Source organism: Delphinapterus leucas, chromosome 10 (genome assembly GCF_059928025.1).
Source record: "Delphinapterus leucas isolate spDelLeu-1000000601 "Yukka" chromosome 10, BTC_Dleu_Yukka2, whole genome shotgun sequence".
NCBI lineage: Eukaryota > Metazoa > Chordata > Mammalia > Artiodactyla > Monodontidae > Delphinapterus > Delphinapterus leucas.
In genome coordinates, this window is record NC_143138.1 from 2,418,721 (window position 1) to 2,431,035 (window position 12,315).

Consider the following 12,315-nt stretch of genomic DNA (forward strand, 5'->3'; position numbering starts at 1 on the left):
CTGATCTGGGGGAGGCAACGTCTTTTCTTGCTGGGAACAGAACCTTGTCCTCAGGCCCCTGTGCCCCCCTAACCCCATGCATGCTGTAGGCCGATGGTCAGGGCTCCCCACCAAGGTGGGTGGTCCGAGGTGTTTCAGAATGTCAGGCTTTGGAGCTCAAGTCCCTGTTCCGACAGCCTGGCGCTAAGTTACACAGGGCCTGGTGTCATGCACCCGTGGTTCTCAGGCCTGAGCCCCTCAGAACCCCCTGGGGGGTTGTGAAGACAGATTGGGGCCTACCCCAGAGGTTCTGATTCGGCAGGTCTGGGATGGGGCTGAGAATTTGCATTTCCAACCGGTTCCCAAATGATGCTGCTGCCCCTGCCAGGTGTTTGGGAGACAGCCGGGCAGCTAGTGGGGGGAGGATGCCCATCCCCTATGGGACCCGCACAGGGTCAGAGGGCACCTTCCAGCAGCCGGCCCAGTGGTGGAGGGGGCTCTTTTATTTGGGGGCCTGGCTTAAAGGCAGAGCCACCTGTGCTGTGTAGCTGGGGAGCCAAAGAAAGAACGTGGGCTTTGGAGTCAAGCACGCCTGGGTCAGAATCCGGGCCCCATAACTGAAGATTTGCGCAGCCTCCCTGAACCCACAGGAGAGGGGACAAGCATCCGTCTGGAGGGTGAGGCTGTCGTGGGGCTTCGATGATGCAGCCAGGGATTGCGGAAGGAGCTCACTGGGGGGTGGATGTCTCTATGAATAGGTCCCCAGGGATTTTTCTCCTGAATCCCAGCCTCTGGGAATGCAGAGTGGGGGGAGGCTTGCGTGTAGTTTTCCTCAGTATTTTTCCACCCCCTGCAGAGTTTCCATTAGGAGGCTTCCGACAGGCAGGAAGGGGAGGGAGGGAACAGACACCAGCGTCAGGAGCACCGTCACACTGGGAAAAGCAGGGATGGGAAGTGGGAAAGGGAAACACAGATAGCTGTGTGCCTGCTCCAGGCCAGCATCATGCTGTGTGAAGAAGGCACTGTTCCCATTTTACAGATGAGGAGACTGAGGTTGAGGGACTCGCTGTAGGAGAAGCCAAACTCATGGGTTAGCTCCAGGCAACCTCATTTCAGAGATGAGAGAACCAGAGACGTTAAGTGACCTGCTCCAGGTAACAGCTGGTGTGGTGGTAGAGTCATAGGACAGGCCCCTGCTTCTAAAATCTGGACTCGTCTCACCGTATCATAGGTTCCTTCTCACCCTGCACGTGGAACAGCTAAACCAGGAGGAAAGGGGTGAAAGCATTTGAGCCCTAAATAACTTCCTGGTTCCGTTATGGTTGTTTTAAACTAATGGAAGCTGGCGTTGGTGTCCTCTTTTAGGAGACTAACTGCCATTTAGAGAAGGCTGAGGGTGTCTCTCTTGATGACGGGCTTTGATGTACAAAACCTTAACCCCAGTGGCCACGCCACGCCTGAGGAAGTGGCCCCAGGACACTTGCCCAAGGCAGCGGTCACCTTCAATAAGTTTTGTGAAATGTCCTGCCCGCAGAGATTCATTTTTATGGACCAAATAATGCGTGGTACGTGGTGATTCCAGCTCTGGGGCAATTCCAGACCCCATGGGAGGTTTTCATATCATCAGTAGCGGGGGACGAGACCTCGGCTCTGAAGGATTAGCATGAGCTCTAAGGAGAGCAGCCTCAGGCTCACGGTTGGTACGAAGGGACCCATCTTCTGGATCTGCCCTCTGGTTTCATCTCCATCCCCTACACACACACACACACACACACACACACACACACACACACACACACACCATTTCCTCTCTATTTCCTTGTATCCAGAATAGAGTCTGCATGATATGGAGTCTGAATAAGTAAATTGTTCATTAAACTAGGATAAAATAGGATATGATCCCGTGCTTCTGTTGGGTATTTTATTTAAAAAAATCTGGACGTAGAACATCTTAACTAGTTAAAAACCCCATCACAATCTAATTTCACTTTTTCTCCGTCTGAGAGCCATGGCACCAATATCCACCAGCATCTTCTTAGGGGCAGATGGGGTGGTGGTTTGTGGTGATACATCAGGGGACAAAGCAGACTCCTGCTCCCTCACCTTAGCAAACGGTAAACGACGGGCTTGGTAAATAGGGACATTTTTAAGGAGATAAGTGCTACAAGGACGAAGCAGAGCGGGGAGGGGCTGGGGCGGGGCGTCCAGTGTGCGTGTGCTAGGGGCAGTGGAGGGGAGGTCAGGCTAGGCCTCACTAGGGGAGAGAGGTGAGCGCAGGCTTGAGAGAGGTACCAGGTTATGGTCCGCAATGCGGGGAGGGAAGCAGATTTTCTCTCCAGGGGTTTCCCTTCCTACTCACAGGGAATAGCTCTCTAGAAGCAGCCTGGGGATGAGGCTTCTTGCTCAGGGAAACATCTAGAAGTTCTTCTATTTTCTTGGTAGGCTTTGCTGACATGAGTCAGCTGCTCACATTGAATGGGATTTAGAAGCACAACGTTTCAAGGCGACCTGCGGCCTCCATGGGACTGATTCGGATACGCTGTCTCGGGGTGACTTGGATGACGCTGGTCTCCACAAAGGCAGACAGGGACACGGGAGGGGCTGCTGCCGGGCTTGCTGGTTTTACTGCCAGAGCAGCCTTCCCAGCAAACCCTCACAGTCAGCAAGGCCAGGGACCAGGACAGGGCAGGGACGGCCAACAGGAACGCCCCTGGGATCCAGGGAGACAGACATAAAGGTTGGACTGCAAGGAACTAGGAAAACCCAGCAAACACACCTGACGGAAGACGCTCCGGCCACCCCGCTGACCTGGAACCTTAGTGTGGCAGAGCCTGGGGTCCTGGGGTCTGATCCTGTTCTGAAGACGGGTGACACAACAGCCAATGTTTGTTTTTATGGGAGGGATCGCCCTGTACATTTGGTACCGAAATACACACAGATGCTCTGAGCCTGCTGCCTGCCGGGTCAGGCTGGCTGCCAGACGGCGCTCCACCCACAGGAAATCAGCCTTGGGGACAGCTGCTTGGCACTGTGGGGGCACCAGGGAGGAATTTTAGGGCCAGGCACTGAGTTTCATCTTGCTTCCTCTTTGCTGTGTGGCCGGTGGGCGCAGTCCTTTCCACGTCCTGCATTATTCAGAACTTGCTGCAGGGCCCACAGACGCCGGTGTGGTCGCGTGAAGGACAAGGGTGACTGTACAGGCCTGTGGCCTGGGTACCCGCCTACCCTCAAGCATAGACGCCAGATGCTGTTCCATCAGGTTCCAATTACCACGGTCCTTAATGTCACCACGGGTGGAAAAATGGATCCTCAGAGCTTGGTTCGCTGCTGTGCCTAACTTGAAAGACATGCTTTAAAAAATTCCTGCGGAGACGGAAAAAGACCAGTTGGTGCCTTACCTTCCGTTAGAAACATGTCTTCGGCAATGCGGCACAGGGAGTTCTTAGGAAGCATCGCAGTGATGAATGAGACAGGAAATGCAAGTGGTTCACATCAAAGAGATTCAAAATGAAGGTCTGACAGGAATGGAAGTCCTGTCTCTTTTGATTTTCAATTCCAAGTTTAATTACTGCCCAGAGAGATAGTCCTGGAAAGTTGTGAGTATATTGAATTTTTATATATTCATTTCCTTTACATCCTTGATGTAGAAAGTCAGTATGACCCTTTGATCCAGGCAAGCTGGCTCCCGCCTGTGGAGGCTGGGGATGGCAGGGTACCCTGAGCCTGGTCTGAGACTGCGTGGATGCCAGACATCATTTCTACCTTTGGGACAGTCTCTCCAGCCCACTACCCTCTGTCCTCTGCCTAGGGTTGACCAGATGCCCAGAGCTCTGGGTCTCGCACAGCAGGGTCATCCTGGAGGGTTACCTGGTAGTCTCTCACCGGCTGGTACCCAACTTCTTTCATGGCATCGCATGAAATCGGGCAGCCGAATGATGCCAGCAGGCTGGCTTTGAGTGACTCGTATTGTTCATATAGTAGGGACCCCACACAAAAAACTGTGGCCTCCGTCTTCCCACAGTAGGTGTACATAGAGTACAGTTTCCACTAATTCTGAATTTCTGATAATTTGGCCAGGAGATGATTTTAAAATTTTTTTTTAACTTTTTATTTTATATTGGAGCACAGTTGATTAACAATGTTGTGTTAGTTTCCGGTGTACAGCAAAGGGATTCACTTCTACATATACCTGTATCTATTCTTTTGCAAATTCTTTTCCCATTTAGGATGTTACATACTACTGAGCAGAGTTCCCTGTGCTCTGCAGTAGCCAGGAGATGATTCAACATTTTAATTTTTTACCATTAAGTGTAAAAGTGGTGGGATTAAAAACTGTCCTGTCAGCACATGTACGACGGTCAAAATATTATATCTTGCTTTAAGAAATATCAGGATAATAAACCAAATTATTATACAATTTACTCTAAATTTTATCAACTCTTAGGAGGTTGGTAAAGATTATAATTATGCTTTAGACTGAATCATAACTCTTAGAGAAAATTTACAATTAATAATTGTGTTTATTATTTTTTTCTGTTTCCTCAATTTTATTTATCTTGATAAGAAGCATAACCCTCAAACTTGATAGTACAATATATGCGAAGATTTTTTCTTTAATGCATTTCTTCACTGGGATTAGAATCACAGCATATATTTGGCTGTTACAAAGCTCGTTACCTGAAAGCCCCTTTTCTCACATTCTTGGTTTTGCCCTCAAGTCTGTCTGTCTATGAAGATCACTGGTTGAGGTGAATTAACGGTCAACTAAACACCTGAACAATAATTTGTCTTTTGCTCCGGCTGAGATAGTGTCAGCTGTGGGACGCTAGAGCAGGTGGCTTCACCTCTCAGGCCCCAGGTCCACTTCTGTGAAATGATGGGCCGGGCCACGTGGCCAGTGGTTCTGAGTCCTGCACTTGTGAGGTATTTTCCAAAATACAATTCTTTCTTTTTTTTTTAATTGAAGTATAGCTGATTTATAATGTTGTGTTAGTTTTTGGTGTACAACAAAGTGAATCAATCATACATATAAACATATTCTTTTTCACATTCTTTTCCATTACGGTTTATTACAGGATACTGAATATAGATCCCTTTGCTATACAGTAGGTCCTTGTTGTTTATCCACTTTACATTTAGTAGCTTGTATCTGCTCATCCTAAATTCCTGATTTACCCCTTCCCTCTTTCTCCTTTGGTAAACACAGGTTTCTTTTCTATGTCTGTGAGTCTGCTTCTGTTTTGTAAATAAGTTCATTTGTGTCATATTTTAGATTCCACGTATAAGTGATATCATATGGCATTTGCCTCTGTCTGACTTACTTCACTCAGTATGATAATCTCTAGGTCCATCCATGTTGCTGCAAATGGCAATATTTCATTCTTTTTTATGGCTGAGTAATACTGCATTGTGTATATGTACCACATCTTCTTTACCCATTCATCTGTTAGTGGACACCTAGGTTGCTTCCATGTCTTAACTATTGCCAATAGAGATAGTCCCAGAGAGATAGTCTCTATGAACATAGAGGTGCATGTATGTTTTTGAATTAGAGTTTTCTCTGGATATATGCCCGTGAGTGGATCGCAGGATCATATGGTAGCTCTCTATTTTTAATTTTTTAAGGAACCTCCATACTGTTCTCCATAGTGGCTGCACCAATTTACATTCCCACCAACAGAGCAGGAGGGTTTCCTTTTTGCCACACCCTCTCCAGCATTTATTATATGTAGGCTTTTTTTTTTTTTTTTTTTTTGCAGTACACGGGCCTCTCACTGCTGTGACCTCTCCCGTTGCAGAGCACAGGCTCCGGACGCGCAGGCTCAGCGGCCATGGCTCACGGACCCAGCCTCTCTGCGGCATGTGGGATATTCCCGGACCGGGGCACGAACCCACGTCCCCTGCATCGGCAGGCGGACTCTCAACCACTGCGCCACCAGGGAAGCCCTATATGTAGGCTTTTCAATGATGGCCATTCTGACTAGTGTGACAGGCATCTCTCATTGTAGTTTGGATCTGCACAAAATATAATTCTTTATAAAAAGGGGGTGCATGGCCATATAAGTACGGGAGCTACCTGACATTATATCGTCTTCTTTGGAAATTCCTAGGCACATTTGCATAAGACTCTGAGAGGCACTGAGTAAAAGAAACACATACAACTTGATTTAACTCAGTGCTTCCCAAGTTCGTTAGCTCTGAAAACTTTTCTCCAAATAACATCACTGAACAGCCCGCAAAACTAGGGTCACGCAGCAGAGCACTCTGGGCAGCCTAGCCTACAGCGTGAGCGCCTAGTAGGTCCCTGTACGTCTGCCTTCCTTGGTTTGGGTCTCATCCCCAAGTGGAGGGCTGGACCTCTGGGGCTTCTGTCTGCTAAACACACCCATTGACACAGTTTCTAGTGAGGACCCAAAGTCTAAGGAGGGACAGTAAGGCTGTGGCTGGGGCCAAGAGGAGACACATGGGTGTCAGGCCACCACCCCTGGCCCAGCTTGAGGCTGGAGTATGTTCACAGGAAAGGGACACCACAGGCCGTTGTGTGTGTGTCCGTGTGCGTGTGCACACGGGATGTGCCCGACCATGGCACTGAGAGGCCAGGACTCAGTGCCTGCTGTGGGGTCAGCACACACGCACACGCACACACGCACACATGCACACACATGCACAACACCTCGGGGAAACTTCCAGGGTTTAACACAGATGAGTTTTTGGTACATGCAGTTGAAATGTAGGGTTGATCGAGGAAGGAATCAGGACCACAGACCAGGAAAGGGAAAGAAGTGGTGTCCACCTGGCGCTTGTTTTCCTAGAAATGAGCGTGAGGGTCTCACAGGATGACGGCAGGGTGGATTCCCAGGATACGGAACAAGGGGACCCCAGAGACTCTGGCTCCGCTGGGCTCACTGCGCAGACAGGTGAGGGCGAGGGGTTCCTCCTGCTGCCCCACCAAGGGGACAGCAGCTGCAGACACGGGTGACATGTCAAGGACAGATGCTACAGGCTGTCTGTGTTTCTCGGCTTCTTTTTTTTCCGTACATTTCTACGGTCTTAGACAGTTTCACATTCGTTCCCTCCTGACCCCTCCTCGTGCTTTATTCTTCGAACATGTTCTTCAGTGAGCTGATGGTTTTGAATGCCCAGAAGTAAAAAAATAAATTCTTAACTTTACACTGTTCTCCACCAGACTTGAATCTAAAACTACTAATCTGATCTCTGGCTCCTACAGGTAATGTGGAAAGAAATGCATTTCCAAATATTTATAGGAAAACCCTCACTCACCTCACGTTTGTGCCAGGCCCTGTTTTTGCCTCTGAGAGTTTTCATGAATAAAACAGACCCAAATCTCTAACCTGTGGAACCAACATTCCAGTACAGGGCGTTAGCTCCGTAAACAACAAATATCGCAAAGAAGTAAATTATGTTGCCTGCTGGAATCGTGCTTCTCAAACCTCAGTGTGCCTGCAGGTCCCCGGGGGCCTTGCTCAATGCAGACTCAGGTTCAGTAGGTCTGGGCGGGGCCTCAGAGCTCCCAGGGATGCTAACGTGCCCATCCTGGAAGCACACCTTTAATGCAGAGTATGAAGGTGAGCGCAGCACGTAGAGGGGCGGGGTGCAGGAGAGTCTGGCCTCACTCGGAATGGGGGAGGAGAGAAGGACGCAGGAGATGGGGCGGGAGCGGCGATGAGCAGGCGCAGGCCACGGAGGCACGTGCGGTCCACGAGAGAAGCTGTGGTTTTCTGCCGAAAGAAATGGGAGCCAGGGAAAATTCTAACAGAGAAATGCACACATTTTACCAGCATCCCTCTGACTGTTTAAAACAGGCTGAGTCGGGCAAGGGTGGAGGCAATTATCGTTGCCTTTATCCTTGGGGAGGGTGGCGGGGAGCTTTGGTCTGCCTGTTTCCTCTCTGTGCTCACTCCTCTCACCAGGGTGAGCAGTTCTGTGAGGCATCCTCCCCCTTCGCCCCGCATCCCTTCCCCCAGCTCCCAGTGCACATGACGCTGGAGGCGGATGCGGTCACGGAACCAACGAGTGGCCTGGACCAGGTTCGGGCATCAAGCAGCAGCTCCATAGCCGTGGACCGGGTGCAGTGGCTTGTCGGCCGTGAGCATGGGAAACACTGACTAGGCTGCCCTTTCCCATAGCACACGGGCCGGCTTGGTCCCGCTCGCTGGATGAAGCATTTCTGTCTGTGTCACCTGCCTGAGGATCAGCGCCTGGTATGACTGGCTCTGTTTGGGTTCTGCTTCTGATCCAGGGAAATGTTTTCTTGATTTTGAGAAATGCTGTCTCAAGGCAACTTTTCTGATTTTGCTTTGTCAACCACTGATGTGTGTTTGGAGCCTAGGGGTTAGGGCACCCCCTCAAAGAGGCCGCTTGCAAAGCCATCGGGAGCAGACATCTCCTACCCCAGTCTATGCTCAAACAGACTTAATTTTCCAAGCACAATGATTTGTGTTCAACAGAAATCTGAGTCTGCAGTTTCCATCCACTGATGGTGGTACATCCTGCAGCCGCATAATGTCTTTAGACTCAAAGCACATGTGCTAAAGGGGAGAAACTCTAACATGATTCTTCCCAGTCACATCACAGGCTCACAGACATGAGGACTGGTCTCCTGTTTACACCTCCTGCTATCAGTGAGGCATCAGAGAATGGAAGTCGTTTTCGTAGGATCACACAAGTGGGTGGTGCTAGAACCAGGACTAGAGCCCAAGTCCCTTGCTTTGCCCGTAAGTCCTAAGCCAGAGGGGCTCTGACGCCATGAGGCGGGCTTGCGTGATGAGTCATGGGCATCGCAGGTTGAAACCACGTGGTTCAGTGTCCCCATTGCTCAAACCCTTTTTCACAAGGTGCACTTGCTCTGCAGGCATTTTTCACTCTCTTGATGTGGCAAGTGAAAGAAATACCCTTACTGAAAAGAAATCAGAACTTTGCTTAGAAATAAACTCCCAAAACAATAGTAGGGAAATTTCAAGTTAGTGAGTATGTGTTAAGCTATTTCATTATTCCTTAATTGGATGAGAGAGTTTGAAAGGTACCTGCCAGAATAAAACCACTGATGTCTACTAATTTCATGTTTCCAATTGGCATATAGATATTAGTTCAACTCAGCAAATTGCTCTATGTAAAGAAGTGTTCTTTATTATCGGATGTAAAGATTTTGACTACCTATATCTTACATTTATGTGGTCCTTAAACTTTTTCAGACTAGTTTTCATTATATTTGTATCTTCCTTTAACCTATAAAATCTTCTGAGATAGACACTGTTTGTTTCATTACCCCCTTTTAAAAGACGAGGACACGAAGCCCTGGAAAGAATATGTGACTCATTTTAAGATGGTGCATCTAGCTAATGTCAGTCTCCTACCTCCCACTTGGGCAATCTTTCCAGAAGACACAAGTTCTACAAGATCTACAAGGTCAGGTCCTGTCCTACCTGTTTCAATGTTGTCTGTGATGCTGACACCAAATAAAAAGAATATTGTATAAGAACACAAGCCCCTGCTGAGACCGTGCTTGGCGGTTATGATTTACAGCAAAAGTGGTTTCACCTCCTTCTCATCTGGGATCGCTCATGAATGCCCTTACATTTTACTGAATACTTACCCTGTGTGTCCACTGCTTTGACTGGGATCGGGGTACCTGGAGGAGTTGGCTGGGTTCTCTGGGCTCCCCGCACCAGCCTCTTGAACCTGGCCGTGTGCCGTGAACTTGCACAGACCCTCCTGGATCCCTGTGACCAGCACCTCCTCTCGCCTTTCTCCTGAGTGCCTGATGGTCCACGCAGCCCTGAAGGTGATGCAGGACAGGTTCCTATGAATTATGATTTCATAGCCCAAGCTTGTCTCAATAGCTTGCTCGACAGAGAATTAAATTCTATTAGCTCCAATTTTTTCCGCACTGCCCTCTGGCCCTGAATTTGTCCTGGTCCCTTCAAAGAGGTAGGTCGGCCCTTCTCCTCTGGGCATTTAACTATGTGCCTGGATTTTCACTCATGACCCTCTCACACATCACTGATATTTCAAGGTGACGAGTCGGGTAAGAAGCCTCAAGAATTGATCCAATGGTGAACCCAGGAAGAAAGAGTTACAATGGTCCCAGGAATCTCTGGAAATCTTACAAGTATTTCATGAGACCAAACATTCCGAAATCATACTGACAAAATTACAGGAGAGTTCATTGTTGTCCAGGGCTTTTTATTCTCGCCTAGAAGCTGTAATGAGGTAGAGTTCACATACAATAAACTGCACTTATTTCAGCTGTGCAATTGGATGTTTTGACCTATGAATGTACCTGTGAAACTGTCACCACAATCAAGAAAATGAACATGTCTGTCACACCCCGAAGTTTCCTCATTTCTAGAATTTTATGTAAATAGAACCACGCAACATGTCTTCTTTTTTGGTCTGGCTTCTATCAACCGGCATAATTATTGTGGATTTCTCCACTTCGCTGTGGACAGCAGCACACATTTTATCACTGAGTAACGTTGCATGAGCGCCATGGTTTATTTACCCGTCCAACTGTTGATGGGTACCAGGGTTGTTTACAGTTTGGGTCTCTTCCAAATAAAGCTGCTATGAATGTTTGTGTACAAGCCCTTCATTCTTTTGGGGGAAGTGCCGGGAGGAGACAGGTGGTCGGAAGGTGGCATTAGTAAAGTAACTGACAAGCTGGTTTCCGATGTTTTGGCACCATCTTGCATTCCACCAGCTGTGTACGAGAGTTCCACTTCCTCACATCCTCTTCCACCTCTGGCCTCATCAATCTTTTCACTTCCAGCCATTCTAATAGGTGTGTAGCAGTAGCTACGCGCTGGCTTTATCTTGCATATAGGGCTGTGTTTAAAATGTAATTTAGAACACAAGTTCTGCGATCATCGTTTATACTACAACGTACATATACCTCTATGTAAGTCATTCAATGCCTTGCAATTCTGTTTTGTCATCTAAGACTTAAAGATATGAACACCCTACTTCTTCTCTGAGCAGAGTCAAGGGAAGTGTAAAATGTTTGTGGTCCCATGATCGGACACACTGACCCTTCCCCACCTGCCCTCAGGTGTGGAATCTCACGTGTGCTCCTGCAGCTCCTGGCTCCGCCGGGCGCCCTGGACTTGGCCAGCGCGTGCGGGCGTCAGCAAGGCCTCTTGCTGGGGTTTGGCTGCTGGCCCCCTGAGCCTATTCTCTTAATCCTTCCTGAGCCCTTGCAGATCCTCACAGGCGGCTGCCGTTACTCCAGCCTCACTGTCGGTGTCCTGCACCCTCAAAACCGCAGGGAAGTCTTGGGTGGGGTTGGGGAGCTGACTCTCTCCTCCAGACGTACCCTGGTAAAGGGACCCCAAAGCAGCGCTTGGGAAAATCTCTGTTTTTACCTAGAGCCCTCTCACCTTTGAAAATACACACTCCTTATTTTCTTTCTGATGAAAGCCGAGGTTCAGATTGCTTCAGTGATTGGCCCAAGATGAACTCATGAGAAGATCATAGGCACAGGAAATAAATCCAGCGTGAAACTCATTCCACTAAATAGCGCTCTCTTGTTCCGTGTTTGTGTGTGTGTATACACATCCACACAGGTATTAAAACGTGTGTGCAAGTGAGGCGTACCTCTGAAGCACGTGGTGTTCTTATAACACATTTGACACAAGGCAGCGAGGTGATTGTAATGCCATTTCATTCAAATAAAATGAATAATTCAAAACAAATGAATAATCAATTTTGTCATGCTGGTTAGAAGTAATTGATAAAAACTGCTGAAGTTAATCATGGAAAATAAAACGAACCTTCAATTAGCGACGTGTCAAAGGCTGAAAATGCAATTAATAGTAAATACACATGTTGAAAGGCATCGTTCTTTTATTTTTCAGTACCCTCCCTGAGCAGGTCTTGAGTAACATTTTTCTTTCTGAGAAAAGAAGGTCCCTTTTTATTATGCTTAATATTAGCTGTACTTGCTATAAGTGATGAGATGAAAAGCCCTATTTTTATTGTCGGGAAATCTAGCACAATAACACCACTGAGAGCTCATATAGCAATTTGCCAATCTCAAAACATTTTGGCAACAAGAATTATCTGAAGTCTTAAATAAAAGAATCGTGTATCTTGCAGAGCTCTGAAATTTCTAGGATGAACAAAGGGGGTGACGGAAGCCGGTAGTTAATTTTCCAGAGCTGTGACGGGCGGTTTTATTGGAACATGGGCTTTTCAAACCCAGAGGTATCCTCACATCGTGGCATTAGTGGAGTTTAAAGAGAGGGTGCAGCTTAGCGATGAAAGAACGGAATCAAGGAACACAATGTCACCTCTCTCACTCGGAGAACCTTTGTAGCA

General features: G+C 48.0%; 1 long non-coding RNA gene across 1 annotated transcript; it reads left to right on the forward strand.

The window, feature by feature from the left end:
- The first annotated feature begins 1,494 nt into the window (after positions 1 to 1,494).
- On the forward strand, positions 1,495 to 7,156 carry LOC149748113 (uncharacterized). Its single transcript, XR_016394503.1, has 2 exons — positions 1,495 to 3,575; positions 5,739 to 7,156. It is a non-coding gene; the product is annotated as an uncharacterized LOC149748113 (long non-coding RNA).
- Positions 7,157 to 12,315: the final 5,159 nt, after the last annotated feature.